Below are 15,363 nucleotides of genomic sequence, written 5' to 3'. Positions count from 1 at the left end.
TTAAAATCTTATGTTACAATGGGGAGGGTTTTGTTTTAACAATATATATATTAATTTATATGCGTTTTTCTCTTGTGTGATTACCTGTGGCTTGGAAACTTCTTTTCTGGAGAGTTCTTATAGAGCTGGGTGGGGTCCAAGACAATGACACAGAGATTGGAGAAAAGTATTGCTTCTCTTCTGGATATTAAGGTGAGTCTTTCTTCAGTTCTGCTTTTCATTGTTTGCATTTGTCCTCAAAATGTTAAGAATGAAAAGATAAGATATTTTTCATCTAAAGAACCTTGATCATGGAGCCCATATGACTTTTCAAATCTCATGTTGGATCTAGCCAATTATTTTGTTAAGAGAATACATCAGGGTTTTGGAGCCAAAGGTCTACCTGTTAAGGAAGAATTGCAATATCCCCATATCCTTAGCCTGATAACTCTATTTGAAGTGACTTCAATAAAGGCATATCAGATTAAAACAGTCTGAGATCTGTATTATTGTTTCTATTCTATCATCAGCAAAAAAATTCATAACTAATGTGATTTCACATGGAAGAGAAAGAAATACAATGAAAGTATGACTCTAAGGAAAGAGTCCATCTTCTGTATGAGTGGAAGCATACAAAAAATTAATTCTTATTTTAAGAAAGTATTACATTTTAAAACTGTATATCATTCTCATCTCAAATTACAAGGAATAAAAAGTTTAGCCAGAAGGCGGCACCTGTGGCTCAGTGAGTAGGGTGCTGGCCCCATATACTGAGGGTGGTGGCCAACCAAACTACAACCAAACTACAACAAAAAAATAGCTGGGCGTTGTGGTGGGTGCCTGTAGTCCCAGCTGTTTGGGAGGCTGAGGCAAGAGAATCGCCTAAGCCCAGGAGTTGGAGGTTGCTGTGAGCTATGTGATGCGCGGCACTCTACTGAGGGCAACAACGTGAGACTCTGTCTCTAAAAAAAAAAAAAAAAGAAAGGAAACAAATCTCTACCAAAAAAAAAAAAAAAAAAAGGTAGGCAGAATTTATGGGTTATTAAAGTATGTAGTATATGATTACATGTCTTTGATAATTAGGTGTTTGTGCAAATTTGCTTTATCTTGATAGGACAAGAGAAAAGCATTTTTGTCATCTGGCATAGGTGTTTTGTATTTTGAATAAAACATATTTGATTATCTTGCAAAGAATCCAAAATCTGGATGACAGATATATGCAGAAAATATGTCGTGGAATTAATAATAGTCAGTTGGTTTTAGGCTATACTTAAACTATATATTCATATCAGAGAGAAAGAATGACAACAATTGGATAGTAAGTTCTTACATACCTGCATTTCAGATGCAAATAACAGAAGAAAAGTATGTTTGCAAATGGGTTACAAGCACGCAAGACAACAAAAGGACATATATAGTAAAACAGTATTTTCTGGAATTGAATATATGTTAAAATAAAAATACAGTCCTCAGTATGTGAAGTTTTCAATTTTTTAAATTAAATCATAGCTGTGTACATTAATGCAATCTTGGGGTACAATGTTCTGGTTTTATACACAATTTGAAATATTTCCATCTAACTGGTTAACATAGCCTTCATGGCATTTTCTTAGTTCTTGTGTTAAGACATTTGTATTCTACAGCTAGTGAATTTCACATGTACCCTTGTAAGATGCATCTTAGATCCCACCAATTACCCTCCCTCCCCCATCCTTGCACCCCACTTTTCCCTCTCCCTTTTCCACTTCTTCTTGGGCTATAATTGGGTTATAACTTTCATATGAAAGCTATAAATTGGTTTCATAGTAAGGCTGAGTACATTGGATACTTTTTCTTCCATTCTTGAGATGATTTTCTATGAAGAATATGTTCCAGCTCCATCCATGTGAACATGACAGAGGTAAGGTCTCCATCTTTTTTAAGGCTGCATAATATTCCATGGTGTACATATAAAAGGAAAATGATACAAATCAAGAGACATTTTGTCTTCTTAGGAACCATACTGAAATTTAGAAAACTTTGATGACTTATTATTATGCATTAGAGAGGCAGAGACAAGTTACCTCAGTGTACAATGGTAATTCCTTGGTTTTGCTTCTTCCTCATCAAAATGACATAAATCCTTGGTGCCCATTTAATGCTTTGAGGAATACAGGTGACTACTAATTTTGAAGGTTACTGAGTTGTAAACATAAAGCACAGTGAATATAATGATCATAAGGTTATTTAAGGGATTGGTATTTCTCCCCTTCATTTATTCATTAACCAAGTATTTCTGAGCTTCTCCTATGAATTAGTCTCTATGTTAGGTGCAGGAGACATCACCATGAACAAGATAATGAAGCTCAATGAGAAAGTGAGAACTCACGGGTTGCTCAGGATTCTGTTCTGATCATCTCAGTAGACACATGGTGATGGTATTTACTTGGTACAAATGATGGGAAAAGGATGAGATTGTGCCTTCTGAGCTTGGAAAGAGGAAAGAAGCTGGAATCAAACATTCTGCTTTGAATAGACTAAATTTAAAATCCTTTTTCAATAGGAAAAAAATTGAGTACAAAGTCTGATATAGAAATTCAGGTCTTATAGGACTTTTCAGGGCTCTAAATGTGGAAGTCTCCAAAGTAGTAATTTAAGCCATTAGCTTACGTGAGATCACTTAGAGAAAGTGTGTAGGTTAATGTGAGTTCTGGAGAAGCAGGAAAGAGTTGCCAATGGAGACAGAAGGAATTGCCAACAATATAAGAGAAAAAGGGCAAAACAAATGAACAAAAACACAAATTAAAAAAATCTAGAAGAATGTGGTGCTTTGGAAAACAAGAAAATATTTCAGGAAAGAAAAGTAGCCACATGCTGTTGAGATCTTAAGTGAAGGCAAAGTAATAATCGGTTTTGGCAAATTGACAATCTCAGTGCTCTTGCCAAAAGGCATGTTGGTAGAAATGAAACACATTGAATGGAGAAAAAGAGAATAATCTAAAGAGAGAGAGAGAGAGAAGGAGAATGCTTAAGAGACTGTGTGTGTATGAGACTGTTTAGAGAAGTATTGATATAAAGGGGAGAAATGGGCCAGTATTTGGTGTTTAAAAAATACCATTTACAGGGCAGCGCCTGTGGCTCAAAGGAGGAGGGTGCCGACCCCATATACCTGAGATAGCTGATTCAAACCCAGCCCTGGCCAAAAACGGCAAAAAAAAAAAAATCATTTATTTGCGACCAGGCATGGTAGCTCATGTCTGTAATCCTAGCACTCTGGGAGACCAAGATGGGTGGAGTGCCTGAGCTCAGGAGTCTGATACCAGCCTGAGCCAGAGTGAGATCCCATCTTTACAAAAAAAAAGCCAGACATTGTGGTAGGAGCCTATAATGCCAGCTACTGAGTAGGCTAAGGCAAGAGAATCGCTTGAGCCCAAGAGCTGGAGGTTACTGTGAGCTATGATGCCACAGTGCTCTACCAAGGGCCACAAAGTGGAGACTCTGTCTCAATAAAATATACATATATATACACACATATATTTATATAATTTTCTAATAAATAACAACAATTAGTGATGACCATTAATACAAAATATTTAATAAGTATTAAGAAATTGAAATAAATTTTGTTACCTCACTTTTGATAATCATTCTGTGATACAGACAATCATATGAGAAACAGAAATGTCAAATTCATAGTAAGTGATGAATTTTCCACAGACTTGTTTAGAATTTGGTAAGTGATTTTCTTTGAATTATACAGTCATATAATACATACACAAATTTGGCTGAGTTCTATAGCTGTATATTAAGTTCAGATTTGTAAAAAGTTGAAAGCCCATTTTAGCAATACATATCAACACAGTATTTTTTGTTTTGTTTTGTATGTGTTCTTTTAAAATGAAATTAATTTTCTCTACTTGGCTGGAGAATATCTAATTTTAATAACTTCATCTCCATGGTCAACAGATCCTGGTTTATACATCATTAAAACAAATACACATGCATCAAGTAACTTGATTAATTATGCACAATTTTAAAACTCCTTTGATCCATTTATTTAAACACATCAGTTAGGATACCCTATATTCAATTTTAAAAAAATGCCAATCCTAGCTGGGTATGGTGGGCCATGCCTGTAATCCTAGCACCCTGGGAGGCCAAAGTGGGTGGATTGCCTGAGCTCACAGGTTTGAGACCAACCTGAGCAAAAGTGAGACCTCACTCTCTTAAAAAAAAAAAAAAATCTGGGCATTGTTTTGGGCACCTATAGTCCCAGCTACTTGGAGACTGAGGCAAGGGAATTGCTTGAGTTGGAGGTTGCCATGAGGTATGATGCCACGGCACTCTACCAAGGGCAACATAGTGAACTTTGTCTCAGAAAAAAAAAAAGTCAATCCTCAAACTGACCATAGGAAATGTGTTAGTTTCTCTAATAAAAGGACCAGAAATAGGCTGGCTCAGGGTTCAGATTCACTTTCTTAAAATTCTGCACTTTATCTGCTTATTTGTGGGCTTTGTCCTCAGGCAGAGACTAAGAAGACTCCCACAGTTTCACATGTTAAATCCAGACATAATAATTAAATAAAAACAAAAGCTTTCCAAGAACTCCTTTCCCAAGCAGCTTCTTATCATGTGTGATCAGACATAATAACACCACACTAGTCTAAAAGCAGTAATACCTGGAGGATGGAATTGTAATTGTTGGCTTCATAAAATTACAGCTATGTGGATAAGGATTAAAAACAAACCCAACACACTGACTTTTTTTAGAAATGAAGAAAAGTTGTTTCCAAAAGAATATTAGGTGTTCCTGAATTGGTATCTGCTACAAATTACTAAGCAAGGTTTACTAATAATACTATTACTTAATTGTTTGACAGGTTGATAAACTGTATTAGGGCTAATTTCTAGAGTAAATTAGCCCTGGTTGAAGTTTCTCAATATCAAATGTGAAGAAATTGCAGAGGGAAGCATTAGGACACCTAAAAGTAGATGAATGAGGAAACTGAACTGTGAGAAACATCCAGACAGACAGAAAAATGAATGATGGTGGTTACAGCAGGTGCCTACTTAAATGGAAGATAAATCAGGAAAGAATAGGAAAAAAACAAAAAAACAAAAAAACAGCCAGTTTGGGCTTAGCTCATACCTCTTCTTCCATTGTTTCTGTGAGAGTGGCCCTTTAATTTAAAAGCCCTCACGAAGGTTCAAGCCAGTAATATTTGTGCCTTACGGTGAAATCAGGGCAATTGCAGCAGCTAGTAAATAATCCACTCTTCAAGCTTTCATCCCCTTTCACCTCAATCTCCAAAAGCTCAAGACTAGAGGATAACAATTTATGGTCCCCAAGGAGGCCCTCCCTCCGCCAACCTAATGCTTTGTTGTTTGGTGGGGGGAAAGCAGAGTATTTGTTAAAAGTGAGTCTCAAAACTGAAGCATTATTTGGAAGGGTGATAAAAAATGGAAATAGGTAATTATGACTATAGGACACTCTATTCTAAACCTTATCCCTTCCTTTGACTAGTAGAACTAGAGAATGATCTCCAGAGAAATGTGGTCACAATACACAAATTAAGGAGAAATTTGGTGAGTGAATTTATATTAAAAGAAAAAAAACATGAGAACTACCAAGAAGTAATTTGGATAGAAGCCTATGGGTTCAAAATAAGCATTAGAAACAAAATAAAGGAGATAAATAACATATGAAAAATAAACACAAATAACATAAAATTATAAATGAAAATAAGTAAAATATTAGAGATAAAAAATCTAATAGCTGCATAAAGGATAAAATGAAAATCAGTAATAGTTGTGTGGATACTTGTTAGAAAGTAAGATGGAATAACTATCCAGAAAGAACAAAAGAAGGGCAAGGCAATAAAAATATAAAAAGAAAAGCTAAGAGGTATAGAGATAAAAGCAGAGGTGCCAACATCCAAATAACAGGGGTCACAGAGAAAAGATAAAAATAATAAGGAGGTGGAAATACTTGGAAACTATTGTCAACAAGTATCTCCAAAGAGAAGATGAATGGGCCTAAACACAAAATAAGTAAAACATCAAAAGCAGGTCCAGAGAAATTATAGTGAAATTTAAGGATATCAAAGACAAAGAGAAAATCTTCTGAGGTTTCAAAAAGAAAGAGCTAATCACTTAGAAAGGAACAATGGTCAGATTGGAATCAAACGTTTTAATAGCAACAGTGAATATCAGAATACAATTAAGTACCATTTAAAAACATGGACAAGGAATCTTTCAACTTGTTAAATTCTTGCTGAAATGCAAGACCATAGTGAAAATATTCTCAGGCATAAAAATCTCAGAAGGTTGGTCACTTGAGGACCTGCATTGAAAATAGAAATGGAGATAATATAGACAAAAGAAGAAACAAATCTAAGGTATTCTGCAATAGATGGAAACATATGCAATACAGTGATAGCAGTGTATACACACAAATGTATATGCACATGTACGCATACACGTGTGTGTATATATACATGTATGTACATTTTAATATACGTATATATACAATATGTACAAGAACACTATATATATATATATATATACACACACACACATCATTCTACTTTAGGTTATACATAATTTTCTTTATGATCCTTCCCAAAAGACTTGTCTCAACTCAGTATATTCAAAACACAGCCTGTTGTGCTACAATAGCACAATCAGCGTGACTCAAAGTTAACACATCACTACGGTGTAAGTTACCAATACTTTACTCATTAGTGAAAGGTAATAACCCCCAAATGTAATTCAAATACAAATTTCGTATCATTTGATTTCTTTTTAGTTCAAAACATGAGGTTTTAGCTCTCTCTTCCTTGTATGTTTATATATATTTGTTTTGTTTTGCTCATTTAGTAAAACTATTGTATAGCAACTGCTAGTTATGTTCTCTGCCCACTTTCCAGTGTGGTAGCAGAAATGCTGTACTATAATTATGCTCATTAATCCATGAAATAAAATTGTTTATGACTGGAGTAGAATCACGTTTTTCAAATGTAGGTAAAATTAAAGAAATTCTATTGGATTTGTGAAAAGTATGATAGAAAAAACTTATTTGTGTCACTATATACTTTCTTTAAATTTATCAATGATCATATTTTGTTTTGTTTTGACCATGCATGTATTTGCATTTTTATTTGTGTATGTTTAAGTTGAAGTAGTTACTAAAGTCAACAAAATTATGCTTACTGTAGTTTTAAAAATTGTATTACAATGACACATCATTACAGTCATTTTTTTCCTAAAAGGAAAAGCTTCTTTATAAAAAATTGTTTCCAAGCATCATATGTCAAAAATATAAAGCTGAAAAAATATAAATAAAGCTGAATTCTACCTAGCAAGAAATTCACAATGTAGATCTCCAGGAAAATAAAGTACTAATGGTCTTCACTTCAGGGAATTTTAGTAAAATAAGTAATGTGCACCATGGGATTTAAAAAAAGTAAACTAAAAGAAGGAAATTAATAGATTTTGGTATAATTTGAAAATTAAATTTAAAGAGTCTTTAGTGCTATTTAGTATTCACATATTTGAACATAAGTAGGCTAATCCAAAGTCTCTCAGAGAAATTGACCATCAGCTCTGACAGAATTATTTTAATATTCTGAACAAGGGCACAGAGGTTATTTTGCTTTCAGGCTGGAATTATTGTGTATTTCTTGGAGTCAAATGAATAAAATGTCTGTGTCTCAGGGTACCCTCCAATTAAGAAAGCATACGTGCAAATGCTTCAGACCTGGATAACACTATAATATTTAATATAAAGAGAAATATTTTTTTACCTGCTGGTTACTTCTTAAAACAGTCATTTAAATATATTGAGGAAGTATTGCAATTTATTAAAAAAAGAAACATTTAGTGGGGCTTTGAGCTAACACACACACACACACATACACACACATTACTCTAGTTTTCATTTTCAAATTCAGTCCTGGCCTGCCAAACAACAAACTATAAAACACTGGGGAAAATAGGAATTAAAGAAGAAACAAAGAAATGAAAAGATGAGTTGTTTTATGGATTGGAAAAACTGTTATTGTCAAAATGTCCATACTACCCAAAGTATTCTACAGATTCAATTCAAGATCTTTCAAAATTATGATGTCATTTTTCACAGAAATAGATAAATCAATCCTAAAACTTTCAAGAAACCACAAAAGACCCCATATAGCCAAAGGAATCTTTAGCAAAAGTACAAAGCTGAAGGCAACATACTAACTCCAAAAATAAACCACAAAGCTATAGTAACCAAAGCAGGATGCTATTATCATAAAAAACAGACACGTTGACCAATGGAATAGAAAATAGAATGTAGAACGCTAAAATAAATGCACACATTTACAATTTATAGTCAATTTATTTTTGGCAAAGATGACAAGAATACATAATGAGGATAGAATAGTATCTTCAATAAATGACATTGAATAATTAGACCTCACACCCTATACAAAAGTCAACTGAAAATGGGTTAGAGACTTAATTCTAAGTCCTGATACTCTAAAACTACTAGAAGAAAGTTTGTGGGAAAGTTCCATGACATTTCTGGAGTCAATTTTGCATATGACTCCCCAAACACAGGCAACAACAAAAAAGAATAGACAAACTCATTTGCATCAAACAAAAGAGCTTATCAACAGCCCAGGAACAACAGAGGGAAAAGACACCCCAAGGAATGGAAGAATATGTCTGCATATTCTTCTACTGTGTCTAATATGGGGTTAATATGCAAACTATTTAAAGAAATCAAACAACTGAATAACAGTAAGAAAAGGGCAAAGAACCTAAATAGATATTTCTCAAAAAAATGCAAAGGACCAATAGAGCATCTGTGTAAAATATGAAATGCTGGTGACAATGCAGGGAAAAGGCACCACATACGCTGGTGGGAAAGCAAATCAGTTCAGCCATTATAAAAAACAGTATGGAGATTCCTCAAGAAAATCCAATCTGGAACTACTATTTAATCCAATCCTCTCACTACTACGTGTGTACTGGAAGATATGCAATCAGTATGTCAAAGAGGATCTGAATACCCATGTTAAATGCAGCATTATTCATGAAAGCAAAGGGATTAATAGTTGTCCATCAGTGTATGAATGGATATGGTGAGTATGTGAAGTGATGCATTTGTTAAATAACTTACTTTAGCCATTCCACAACATATACGTGTATCAAAAATTCACATTGTACTTCATAAATGTATACAACTTTTACTTATCAATTAAATTCCGATTGTATAAAATAAAATATAAGAGTTTCCTATACAAGGAACTCGATTTTCAAGTAAGAAGGCATTATTCAAATATATTAAAGCATGCTTTGACTTTGGGGATAATAAAGTATCATTAAGCCATCCTTCAAAAATGAAGGGAAAAAATGAACCAAAAAATATCTATCAGTCAAAAAGATGGAAATAAGCAATTCAGGAAATTCAATATGTTATTCCTTAAAAGTTATAGGTGTAATGTATAACCATTATGAATGCAAAAAATTAACTAAATTAACTTTTAATTTAAAATGTAATTTTATAAAAGTAATATAACCCAAATAGTTATAAGTTTTATATATACTAAGAGAAAGGAGAGAATTAGCTATATTAATAAGAGCAATTGTGGTGATCCCTTCATATTTTATGTTGAAACTGGTAGACACTGATTGATACAACAATGAAGGTTTTTAAAAAATAATAACTGAAACTTTACTTTTTTTTTTTTTTGCAGTTTTTGGCCAGGGCTGGTTGTGAACCTGCCACCTCTGGCATATGGGGCCGGTGCCCTACTCCTTTGAGCCACAGGCACCGCCTAAAATTTTACCTTTTTTAAAATTTGAAAAAATAGAGCTTTATTTGAGCAATTTTTAATTAAGCATTTTAAACGCATTTTTGAAATACACAGGAGATACTTATTTGATCAATCTATATTTAAATTAATACATTCAATCAATATTGATTGTATATTCATCAAACACCATTCTGTTGCAGGTGAAGCTGTAAATAACAGGTCTACATTTTCTGCTCACATAGCATTTACCGTCTACTGTAGACACATTCATAAAATTATCTGCACAGTCATCAAATATAACTTGAAGTCAGTATAAATGTTAAAAAGATAATTAAAGTGGCGTAAAGGATAAAACCCGGAGTTGCCTATTTTAAGATGGTCAGAGAATTCCTCTCTGTATTGATATGTTAATAGAGATGTAATTAAAATAATGTATAGGACTAATACATGCAAAAACACTCTTGGTGGAGGAAAGAGCAAGTGCCAATGCCCAGAGGAAAAATGACCTTGGCTCATGCTAGAATAGCAAGTGCCATGTGCTGGATCAAAGTGGAACAGAGGGCAAGTGTTTGGAGATGCCCTCAGAAGAGCAGTTCAAGGACAGAACAGGTAGGGCTTTACAAAGCAAGTTAAGGAGTAATGTTTAATTCTAAATGTGATAGAATATAACGTTTATGTTTAATGCATAATTCCCACCACTATGGAGAAACACTATCAACAAGAAAAAGAGAAGAAGCAGAGAGGGAGAACAGAGACCTTTTGAAAGTTTCAGAAAACTTTGGAATTTAGGATTGTTGGTGGTACTAGTGGTAGACACAGTCAAAATCAGGAAAATGATTTTTATTATTTTTTGCTAAAATATATGTGTTTTGGGGTTCATTGAAAATAAATAAAATTTAAAAAAAGAAAAGAAAAGAAATAACATTTAAAGTAATAAGATGAGGGGTTTTTGTACAGGGAGCTCTTAATTATATCCATTCATTCGTAGGTTCACCTATTGTTCTGTTCAAACACGTAGATACATTAGAGAAATATTATTTTATACAGTTGAGACTTTGAGTGTTTTAAAAAATATTTTAAAATATAAAATACTGTACTATTTTGTACTATTTGTTTTGCTTGATGACAATGATGCATGTATTTTGTTTGGAAAAACAGTGACCTCAGTGAATGAAGATAAGAACGTGTGAGAGAAGGAAACAGAATGATGGATTTGTGTGCCTGGGAAGAGTGAGGTTATTACATCTGAACACTTTTAATCACAAAAACCAAGAATTAAATATTATCTCAGAAAATGAGAATGCCGAATGCAAGCAGCTGTAACTAGCTGGACATCTGTGTTTACAGTTTGTGTTGGAGCGTCTGCAGAAAGAATGAGAAGAAGTAGGTAAAAACAATGACCAACATATGGCGGAAAGTGAGGCGAGTAAATTATCACAGTTTCAGAAAAGTTGATTATTAACAGTTAAATTGTAATCCTATAGGAGTAATGCAAAAAAATAGATTTAGAGCTTTTTTCAAAATCTGTTGAATACAATTTTTGTTTTTAAAACAATACATTTATGATTGAAATTCAAATACACGGTGCTCTGTATTTAAAAGGAGAATGTTGATATATAAATTTGTCAGATTTTGACATATTTAAGTTAAGAAAGTTAGAATTTTATGGTAAAGTGAATTCACTACATCACAAGTTAATTGGGTTTAGTCATAACTCTGTAAGTGTCTGAAGTAGAAGACAGATCAGATAACATACAAAAGGTTGCATAACATTACCTGTTTGAAATGTTTCAGAGGGAACTATGAAACTAACACAAAATGAATATACCAATGTTTTGAAAATAATTCGTCTTAAAACAGTGATTCTTATATTAGCATTTAAATAATGAGTTCTATTTCTAACTCCTGTTTTCAATCATTGAAAATAAAAGCCCTTTACATGTTTTCTCTACCAAATGTTCTCTTTCTCTCATGCTGTTCTAAGTCCTGTCCAATCTGTTGATTTCACGGCTATAACCAGAGACAGAGAGAGGCTACAAATTCATGGATCTTTAACTCAAACATGGATGTTGCATTTTGCCAACAGGCTTAAATCCAGACGGGTCATCTTCCCATTCTCCTAATCATTAGTTTCCTATTGCTACGTTTCCCACTTAACATAATATTTTGATTTGTTTTTATTAAAAATAATGTAAAAACTTTATCCTTTGGATATAGTTAGTACTATCCATATTCAGTACATTTTGCTCTCTATTAAATTCTATTCTGTATGTGTGCCACAACTAGGACCTTGCCTTTTTCTAACCTAATATTTTCTTTTAATACACAATTTGTGGTGTTTATTTCTACTGTGAATATAATCTCTTCTACTGTATTTTCTAATTGGTTGTTGTATCTTAAAAAAAACTAGAAAAATTCTGGGAAAATTAAATGAGAAAGTGTGAAGAGATGAACTTCTTTATGAAAATGTAAAGAATTCAGAAATGAGTATAATAAAAGAAAACAGAAAAACTAAAGCTACAATTTTAACAAAGACAGCATAGCATTAGGGAAAGAACAAGTGAGCATATACAACGGAACAGAACAGCATAAAAATAGACCCACACTAACAAAGTCAACTGACTTTTTATAAATATCTAAGTCAATTAAGAATTCAAAATCACACTAATAAATTGTATCAGAACAGCTGGATATAAATCCTTAAATATAATGAAACTCACCCATATCTTACAACTTACACAAAAATTAACTCAGAATATATCATGACCTAAGTGGAAAAAAAAATAAAGATACACAACTTCTTGAAGTAAATATAGGAGAAAATACGTGTGCTGCTGTGTTCAGCAGAATGTATTCAGATATCTGGTAAATTGCTTCTCTTTTTTTAAAATTCAGATTAATATGAGGGTGCATAGAATTAAAAGCTTATGCTATAGGCTCCAGATAATAGTAAGAGGATAAAAAGACAGATAACAAACTGAGAAAAAAAAACATACAAATCATACTTCTGGCAGTGAATCCAGAGTATATAAAGAACTCTCAAAACTCAATACACACAAAAATCAGAAAGTTCAATAAAGAAGTCAGCAAAGTATCTTAACAGACTCCTCGCCAAAGAAAACACACAGATGGCAAATAAGCATGGGAAAATGCTCACATCAGTGGTTATAAGGGAATTGCAAATTTAAACAACAGAGAGAGAATACCTCGCACCTCACCTGGCGATAGCAAACACGTGTTTGTGCAGTGCTGCATACCATGACTTTCATGTATTTCCCGTAAGAAAGTGGTGGAGACGATGGGAAACACTTTGACATTGTCTCATAAAGTTAAATATACATTTACCCTACGGCCTCACAATCTCATGCCTACATATTCTCAAAAAAAAAAGTGAAAACTTATGTTCACACAAAATGCTATACATAAATATTTATAGCAGTTTTGCATATAAGTGCCTAAAACTGGGAAGATCCCATGTGTCTTTCAAGTATAGAACAGATGAACTATAGTGAATCCTCACAGGGACATGTTATGCCATAAAAAATTAGTACATTAATGTATGCACCAATATGGATGGATCTTAACTATATTTTGCTAAATAAAAGGAGCCAGACCTCCAAAGTTACGTATTATAGGATCATACAATGATATTCTGAAAAAAAAAGGCAAAAATTAAATGGTTGAGAAAAAGTGTTTTTCCGGATATTGGGTAGGATGTACCAGCTATGAAGAGACTCTAAGTGGGAAATTTTTGGAGTGATTGCATTGCTCTATATTAAGATTCTTACAGTGGATACGAGATTTATATCAAAATGCACAGAATTATATACCACCAGGTAAACTTCATAGTATATAAATCAAAAAACGAATCACAGGGAAATGACTTAGCACTAATCTGCAAAAGAGTTTATTCAATTGTTACAAATTGTAATAAATGCTAATGACTGAGGATAAATCTACCATAAATGTCTTTGTTTCTTTCTTTTTTATCTTAGTATTTCTCTTCATCAGATGCTCAGCCCTGGAACAAATGTCTGTATTTGTTTTGATAGGTTATTATATTATGGATAACACTTAATCATACATGATGGTGGGAGAACTGGCAGATGCCAGGATAGGGCTAACTACCTGCCCTATATAGTCATAAACTATGTATGAAAATGAAAACACGCTTATAATGCTGAATTAGAATGCTGTGATATATTTGTTTTATTTCACTCATCAAGGAACATACAAATACATTAGATGTTCAAAACAGCTATATTCTTTTTTTTTAATTTCAGAATGTTAGGGAGTACACGTTTTGTTTACATACTTTGTTTTTTTAAAGACTGAGTCAAAGTTATACATGTAAGTCTGCCCTTCACCCAGATAGTATGTATTATACCCCCAAATGTGAATTTACCCATCTACTTATCTTCATTAATGGAATTAAATATCTTTTTCATACACAGATGTTTTCATAACCCTAATAATTCTTTGCAAATAACATTATACCTTTTTTTAAGAGACAATTACCCAGACTAGTGTGTAGTGGCACAATTATAGTTCATTGCATTACTGCAACATTGAACTCCTAGGTTGAAGTGAATTTTCTACCTTAGCAGGGAAGACTACAGGTACATGCCACCATGCCCAGCTGTTTCTTTCTTTCTTTTTTCTTTCTTTTTTTTTTTTTTTTAAAGAGATGAGGGTCTAGCCGTGTTGTCCAGGCTAGTCTGAAACTCCTAATCTCAAGCAATCTTCTAGCCTTAGCCTCCCAAAGTTCTGGGATTATGGTCATAAGCCACTGTGCCTGGAATCTACTTAAATTCTTTATTAGACTATTCTGAAGGTGCTTACTAGAAATGAAATAAATTCACTTACTTTCAATGATAGCAAGAACAAAATTTTAAAAAGAAGAATAACATGGGGTGTCTTGTTTTGAGCATTAGTGCCTGGAAAATCAGGGATCTTTGTGCTTTCCTCATCCATAGTAACCCCATAAGGGGGTTCTGATTATATCAAGAAAACATGTCAGATTATATCACTCTCATGAGAGTTCCTTAGCATTGCTTTTTAGAAACAAGTCTGAACTCTTTTAATATAAGTGCTCTATTTGTCATATAGCTACGTTACTATAAATATCATTACATCTTTAAGAAGATCGATAGGTTTTCATTTCTTTCCTTTTAATTCCTTCTTTTTTTTTCTACTGCCCTTATCAATATTTAATATGAAACTATTAGTGAAAATGCAACTAATTAGTTCCCATCATAAAGATTTTGTCTCCATATGAGGTATATTAGCTATTTAAACTCAAGGGGCAGCCAAAGGATAGTTAAATATTTCATTTAAGTGTCCTAGTTAAAGTCGCTACTGCTGAACACTACAGAATTAACACTTCACAAACACTGAGAAAGAAAATATCATTTAATTAGAGGATTAAACTGACCCAAGTATGCCAACAGAGCCAGAGATGCTTATTTTTCAGACTGAGCTAATTCTGGTAAATAGAAGAGTATTTCAAAGTTCTAATTTAATATACATTCCATGCCATGCTGACATAAATAACACTATCCTGCTTAAAGAAAAACATGATCCAACACTAAGAAAGTTGAAT

The sequence above is a fragment of the Otolemur garnettii genome, unplaced genomic scaffold, assembly GCF_000181295.1.
Source record: "Otolemur garnettii isolate 467f Iridium unplaced genomic scaffold, OtoGar3 scaffold00008, whole genome shotgun sequence".
NCBI lineage: Eukaryota > Metazoa > Chordata > Mammalia > Primates > Galagidae > Otolemur > Otolemur garnettii.
Note: the sequence above shows the minus strand (reverse complement) of the source record.